The sequence below is a fragment of the Halichoerus grypus genome, chromosome 4 (genome assembly GCF_964656455.1).
Source record: "Halichoerus grypus chromosome 4, mHalGry1.hap1.1, whole genome shotgun sequence".
Classification (NCBI taxonomy): domain Eukaryota; kingdom Metazoa; phylum Chordata; class Mammalia; order Carnivora; family Phocidae; genus Halichoerus; species Halichoerus grypus.
Window position 1 is genome coordinate 184,776,765 of NC_135715.1, and position 7,947 is coordinate 184,784,711.

Here is a 7,947-nt window from a genome sequence, read left to right on the forward strand (position 1 = left end):
CTTCCAGTGCATGAGCTTGGAACGTCTTTCCATTTGTTTGTGTCATCTTCAATTTCTTTCATCATTGTTTTATAGTTTTCAGAGTATAGGTTTTTCACCTCTTTGGTTAAGTCTATTCCTATGTATTTTATTATTTTTGATGCAGCTGTAAACAAGACTGTTTCCTTAATCTCTCTCTCTGCTGCTTCATTAGTAGTGTATAGAAATGCAATGGATTTCTGTACATTGATTTTGTATCCTGCAACTTTACCAAATTCATTTATCAGGTCTAGTAGCTTTTTGGTGGAGTCTTTAGGGTTTTCTAAATATAGTATCATGTCATTTGCAAATAGTGCAAGTTTTACTTCTTCCTTACTGATTTGGATGCCTTTTATTCCTTTTTGTTGTCTGATCGCTTCGGCTAGGACTTCCGGTACTATGTTGAATAAAAGTTGTGACAGTGGACATCCTTGTCTTGTTCCTGACCTTAGGGGAAAAGCTCTCAGTTTTTCCCCATTGAGTATGATGTTTGCTGTGGGTTTTTCATATATGGACTTTATTATGTTGAGGTATGTTCCCTCTACACCTACTTTGTTGAGGGTTTTTATCATGAATGGATGTTGTACTTTGTCAAATGCTTTTTTTTTTTTTTGTATCTGTTGAAATGATCATATGGTTTTTATCCTTTCTCTTGTTGATGCAATGTATCACACTGACTGATTTGTGAATGTGGAACCACCCTTGTATCCCGGGAATAAATCCCACTTGATCGTGGTGAATGATTTTTTTAATGTATTGTTGGATTTGGTTTGCCAATATTTTGTTGAGGATTTTTCCATCTAGGTTCTTGATGAATTAAATTACTGCCCTTTTTTCCCTATAAACAAGTACCTTAAGTTCATTTAATAATGAGTTAATTCTTTTTCCAAACCCTCACACACTCTTCAGGAAAACTAAGTAAGGGATTGAGTGGAGAGTTGATTATGGCTCACTGGGACTTTCAGACTGAGTCCCCTCTTCTTCCTGCCACTTCTTCCACTTGGGAACCAGTCCCTCCCAAAGACTCTTCCCTTTTTCTACTTGACCTGACAATGGAAGGGGCTCCCCAGTGCCAATGTGAGACCCTCAACCCAACCCTCTCTGCTTGTCATTGCTGGAGGTCCATAGAGTTCATTTGTGGCACCTTTAATTTTTCCAGTGATCTCCACCCTCCACATGACCCAGTTTTCCTTTCTTTCCCAGCCTTCCTAATTTAGCATCAGCATTCTCTCCTCACTTCACTGTTTGTGAACGTTTTGACTTTGGAGACCTCTGGCCCCGATAAGCCACACTTCCACGTGGCTAACGTGGCGGGCTCTTCTGCAGCATTCCCATCTGAGATTTCTGGGGTGAAGCCAGGCTCCCTTTTCAGGGATGTCTCCTTACCCACCCCTTGTTCCAAGCATCTCTGACTCTGCTCTCTACTCTTCCTGTTCAGGCAGTAGCCCTTCACCGGCTGTGTTTGGTAGCCCGCCCTCTCTGGTCTCTGTGATCAGTGACACCCTCAATGACACCTGACGGCCCTCCTCCCTCCACCATCAGTGTCTGCTGGACTGGCAGACTACTTCCTTTTCCCTGCAGCAGAGTGCAGAGCATTGCTGGGGAGAACATGCTCAGATGCGCTGCCTTGGTGCACCACAGAATCCGGCCAGGCTCATCTGGCTTCCCGCCACCCCTTTAACAGCCCACTTACCGTCTCATCTACTTCCTGGACTCCTCACAGCGGATCTTCAAACCTTGTCTCCCCCTTTGCAGAAATTAAGTTATCAGTGTAAACTTCATAGCTGCGTTTCTCTCCTGCTTTAAATAAATCTCCCTGTCCTTGGCCCTGCCTTCTCTTCTTTCTACCTTGAGAGGCAGATGATACCTTATTTCCAATGCTCACTCCTTCCCATTGGCAGGGACCATGGTCCTTCCCGTCTCTTTGCTCTCCCGCACCTTCAGGCTCTCCTCTTCACAGATCCCTATCGGTTTTCTTTCCTTATCTGCATCCATCTCTCCTGGAAAGAAACTTCACTTCATCCTACTGTCCTTCTCAGTGCCATCCTGTTTCTTTCCTTGGCAACCTCCAAACTTCTTTAACTCTTCATTTACCACCCCCCTTGCTCCCACTCTGTCCTCTGGTCTTCCTGCCTCCATTGGCAGCCTTCTGAAGTGACTCCCTTAGTTTCTACCTTGTTTCTCCTTGTTAATTCATTTCCAAACTCTATTTATTAGTTACTCTGCTCCAAGCACTGGACTCAGCACTGGGGATGCTCATGTAAACAGAACACAGCTTGACCCACCAGCAAGTTCACAGGCAGTAAACATTCAGCTTTTTTCCTCCTGTAACATCCAAGGTTCTTCACTAGCGGGCTCGCTTCCTAGCTCTCTGCTCTTTTCCTCCCACCCCTAAATGTCCTGCACATGTGCCTCTACTTACCTCCAGGTTAGTTCTCCAGGCTATTCATGGGTCCAAGCCTGTGTGGTGTGATGCTGTGTGAGAGAGAGGCTGCAGGTGCTCAAGCTCACCACCACCGAATACAGCACCGCAAGGGGGCTTTTGCCCAGGTGCTTCTTAAGCTCCTGCTTTGTGCCCAGTGGGACACACTGTGCCAAGGGCCTGGGAACACCTTGAAGAAGATGGGCCAGGGGGCCCTGTTCTCACGGAGCTTGCTTGGTGATGGCAGTGGAGGAGGGTACCGAGGGTAGGAGGGTGATAGTTTGAAACCCCTCCCTTGGAGGTTCTGATATGCTCCCCAGGGAGATGGGGTTAGTCTCTGCTCCATCCTGTTCTTCCGGGACACATGCTTCCAGTAGGAAGGACACTTGAGACTCAGCGCCTGACAGCCAGCCTTGCCTCCCGCCTTGCCGAGGTTGAGCTTAACGGTGTGAACTTCACAGCTTCTTTTATTAGCTTGTCTGTCAAGGTCTTACCCCCCACGCCCCCCACCGGTTTACTTCAGATGACTGTTGAACCTGAACTCCTCCTGGGCTTTCGCGAGTCGAGGTTTCTGCTCACACTGATCTCCCCTTGCCCCCCGTCACAGTGCCAGCCCCTTAACCAAATCACGCCCAGCCTTCAAAGCCACTTAACTTCCAGTGAGCCTCTCCTTCAGATTCCTCCAGCACAGCAGTTCTCAAAGTGTGCTGTTGGCCCTCTCAGGGGTTCCCTGTTACCCTTTTGGCAGTCTGTGAAGTCAAAAATATTTTCATAATGATCCTAAGACATTGTTTGCCTTTTCCACTCATTCATTTACAAGTGAACAGTGGAATGTTTCAGAGGCTACATAACCTGTCGTGATGTCAGTGCTCTGATGGCTAGTGGAATGTATGCTTGTCTATTTTTGTTTTCTAGAATGTTCTTCAGTAGTAGGTTTAGGGTATAAATCTGTTCAGTTTTCAGAGGCTGCCTCAGTTCATTCTCAGGACTTCTACTGTGCTCTTGCTAGCTAGCTTTGTTCTACTTGCCGTAATTTATGTAACTTCATTATCATGGAATAAATCATTTTGATATCCTGAAGTTTTCTTACATGGAAACACAAGCAAGAGGTAGATATACTTTGTTGGTTTATTTTGCAATATAATTTAAAGATATCCTTCCAGATGGTTTATAAGTTTTAGACTTTATATAAAAATCAAGATTTTAGAATTTAATAGTATTTTATTCTAAAACTTAAAAATTTACTTATATTTTTGTTATATTCAATGATGGATCATTTGCTTTAAAAAAGGACATTAGGAAGCTTGCTTTCCTAGCCCACAGCTGCACCATCTAAACCTAAAGATGCTGAAAAAGAGGAAACTGAAATCTACTAAAAAAAAGTATAAACATGAAACAAAACATTTCTCAAGATTTATCTTTTCCTCAGCTTTATGATGTTAAAATCTTACCTTTCTGGGGCCTCTTCAAGTTGTGGCACCATTTTGAGAATAATAATGTAGGGTTTAAAGAAAAGGGAACCGAGTATTTTAAATGTAGATGTGATGAGTTCATTAAAAGCCAAAAATTGATCATTACAGCCTTTCAAACGAGGAATGCAAAAGCCATTGAAGTACAGCTCAGGGAAGTGACTGCGCCCAACTGCCTGGAGACAGGCACAGGGCCCCCCGTACAGCTGACGCCGCTGAATGTCTGCTGGATGGAGAGTCAGCAAAAGGAATCACAGCAGTGCCACTTTCTAATGATACAGTAGCTTGTCATACTAAAGATTCAGCTGCAAACATGAAGGCTGAGTTAGTATCTTCTCTGCAGTATTGTACTTTTGTCTTACACATGGACAAGTCAAGAGAAGTGGCTAGACTTGCCATTTTGCTTGTGTTCATCTGATATCAGCACCAGCTAATCCGGGAACTTCTTCTTCTTTTTTAAAAGATTTTATTTATTCATTAGAGAGAGAGAGAGAGCACAAGCAGAGGGGGCAGCAGGCAGAGGGAGAGGCAGAAGCAGACTCCCCCCCTGAGCAGGGAGCTCAGGGAGAGGCTCCATCCCAAGACCCTAAGATCATGACCTGAGCGAAGGCAGATGCTTAACCGACTGAGCCACCCAGGTGCTGCCCCCGGCATCCCTGCACCAATCTTCTTTTATGTGAATGCTTGGAAACAAACTCAGATGGTGCTGAAACATTCACAATATTGAACAATTATATTCACTCTCATGGCTGATCCCGGAGCAACTGTGTGGACGTTTGCACTGATGGTGCAAAAGCAACGTGGGGTCAAAGCGCCTTAGCCCGGGTCAAAGAAGGGACGCCAAAATGTCCTGGAAGTCATTGTATTTTTCACTGCCATGTGCTTGCAGTCAAATAATGGCCAGATTCACTTATCTTTGATGAAATCGTAAAAATTATCACCTTTTCTTTATTAAGTCTTTCCTCTTGAGTCCACATCTTTTTAATATTCTGCGTGACAAAATGGGAAGTAGGCACAAAGCACAGCTGCTGCAAATCAACGTCCAATGGTTGTCTTGGGGAAAAGCACTTCTGTAACCAAGCCGTGAGCTCACTAGTGCCTTTTCCATGAAACGCCGTGTTTATATTTGGCAGACACATTATTGAAAATGAGGCTGTCACTTCAAGGAAAATAACTGCAGGATTTGTTGCCAATGATAATATTTAAGCTTTCAAAAGGAAATTAGAATTTTGGGTAATTTATATCAACCTCCATGAGCTTGTCCACTTGCCAATTGAGATAGAATTTACATATCATGAAATTCACCCTTTTAGAGCGTATAATTCGGTGGTTTTTATAGATTCACAAAATTATGCAATGAGTATCTAGTTCCAGAACATTTTCATCACCCCAAAAGGATACCCTATTGGCGGTGCCCACTAGCAGTCACTCCCCATTCCCCCTCCTCCCAGCCTCTGGCAGCCACCAATATGCCTTCTGTATTTATGGATTTGTCTAGTCTGGATGTTTTATATAAATGGAATCACACAAGGATCGTGTGATTTTTAAACACATTGTATGAAATATAAAAACATCTGGAAGATCTGTAAGACTCGGTGGACCAATATTTTCCAAATGACTAAAGCATTATGTTACAAAATCATTAATTGGGCAAAAGATGCATCCAAAGTGCAAGACAGATCAATGGCTTCTAATGTGAAGATTGTACAAAAAGTTCATTGATACCATGTCAGATTCCGCATTGCAACTAACCTTTAAGAAATACAAGTGCGTTGAGTTTTGGCACGGTATCAAATAAAAAATCTACAATTATCTGAAAAGATTATTAAAATACTCCTCCCCTTTCCAACTACATATTGGTATAAGGCTGAACTTTTCATGTATATCAATCAAAACCACATATCACAACAGATTGAATGCAGAAGTAAAGATGAGAATCCAGCTGTCTTCTATGAAGCCAGATATAAAAGAAATCTACAAAAATGTAAAACAATGCCACTATTCTTTTTTAAAATATTTATTTATTTTTGAGCAAGAGAGCGTGCACAAGCTGGGGGAAGGGGCAGAGGGAGAAGCAGACTCCCTGCTGAGCAGGGAGCCAGATGGATGTGGGGCTCAATCCCAGAACCCTGGGATCATGATCAGAGTTGAAGGCAGATGCTTAACCGACTGAGCCCTAGATGGGTCTTTAAAAAAAAAAAAAATGGTTGCATAAATACCATACTTTATTTTATAGTTCCCTATTGATGGACATTTAAGTTGTTTCCAGTCTTTTATATAATAAACAACAAATCTAAAAATCTTTGTTCATTTGTCTCTGTTCATATGTAGGGAAAAATTTTAGAAATGCAATTGCTGGATGAAAAAGTGTGTACATTTCAAATTTAACAGCTGGACTTAGCACTTCTAACAGCCACCCTACGTGATTCTCTCTAGGTGGTTCAATGACCACATCTGGAAAGAAACTGTTGCAGGGGAAAGAACCACACAGCTAAACATCAGTTATGTCTTAGGACTTTCCCCCTTTAAGGCCAAGAAAATAGAGATTTTACACAAAAACACGCTGGCCATCTTTAAAGAGGACAAAATTTATTTCATCGTCTATAAATAAAAATGACTTAGATATGTGAAGGGAACACTATAAAGCACATGGTATAAATATACAATTAACCCTTTATAAGATCGCCAAAGAACTGTAAAGAATCACATCGTTTAAACAGAAAGGATTCATATATTTGCTGTAATTCCTCATGGCATTCTCTTTTATTCTACTGTCCACATGAATATTGCAGAGGAACTTCTGATTGGGTAGAAATCACCATTCCGTCAACGCAGAGAGTCAATGAACACCTGTGTAAACCACAGATCTACCTTGGGTATAACGGGAAGAAGTCCCCGGTGATGACGCACAGCCAACAGGTGAGCATCAAAACTCATCGGCTCTAGCACCGTTCAAAAAAATACTTAATTTGGTGTTGTCTGAAAATGAGTCACGGAAGTCATGTAGTCAGTTTCAAAACACACACGTTTCCTTGGTCTAGTTCTTGGACTGTACAGTAAATAGAGAGAGAGAGCATTTCCACAGGATTTAAGAATACCTTTATCAAAATAGACATCTGGATTATTAAACAGCCGCCAAAGCTGTAATGATAACAAATAGGTCGTTGTGTTGAACCAAACAGAGGCTGACATGCAATTTATTATCTATAACAATCTACAGGCGATTCTCGAGACATTAGAGGTAATATTGAGTGTGTATACTAACCATGCTTTTGTTTCTCCTTTCCATTAGCTGCCTTTTATTATTATTGTGATTTTGGTGGCCCCTTTGATTATCTAACCCCTCCCACTAGGCATTAGAGCAGGAAATAATGGAGATGGAAAAAAATGGAGGCTTGTCCTTGTAATCCCTTGTTAACAGCTCCGAAGGGTTTGGTGGAGGAAAAGTCTGAAACTGTTGGCTGAAACAAAGCTTGGGGTAACACTCTGTGATTCTGAGCATTAGGACTATTCCTGCCTCTAATTACCAAGGATAATTAAGAATGGTCTGTGCTCACTTTAGATAAATTTGACCCAAGACGTTGGCAATGATATGAAAGGATTTGTATGCGCGTGATGAACAAATTGTGAGTGGAAATTGAAATAGTTCTAAAATATGTGTAAACAAGTAAGGCAGCCAGAAATTTCCAAACGACTCTGGGGAAGAACATTCTGCAGGCTGAAAACTATTTGGCTTAGAAAAAGAGAGATCTCAGATAAAGGAGGAGCATCATTTGATGTCATGGATTACAGTTATCTTGTGGATGAAATCAATCAAGAGACCAATTTTTAAAACCGTGTCAAGCTCAGGCAAACGAGTGGTCTATATAACAAGAGGCCCTGGAGAAGGGCTACCAGTTACCACGTACTCCAACGTCAGGTGCACAGACTTCTAGACTGAAGGCATTCCGTTTCTTATGCTTGCAACTTGATAGTCTCACATTTTGGATCAGTAACACACTTCACAGATGATTTAACTGCCAACTTTGCACACCAACC

At 42.1% G+C, this 7,947-nt stretch overlaps 1 protein-coding gene across 1 annotated transcript in view; it reads left to right on the forward strand.

Moving 5' to 3' along the window:
• FBXO36 (F-box protein 36) overlaps positions 1–7,947 on the forward strand; it is a 129,554-nt gene that overhangs the window by 97,337 nt on the left and 24,270 nt on the right. The window lies entirely within an intron of this gene.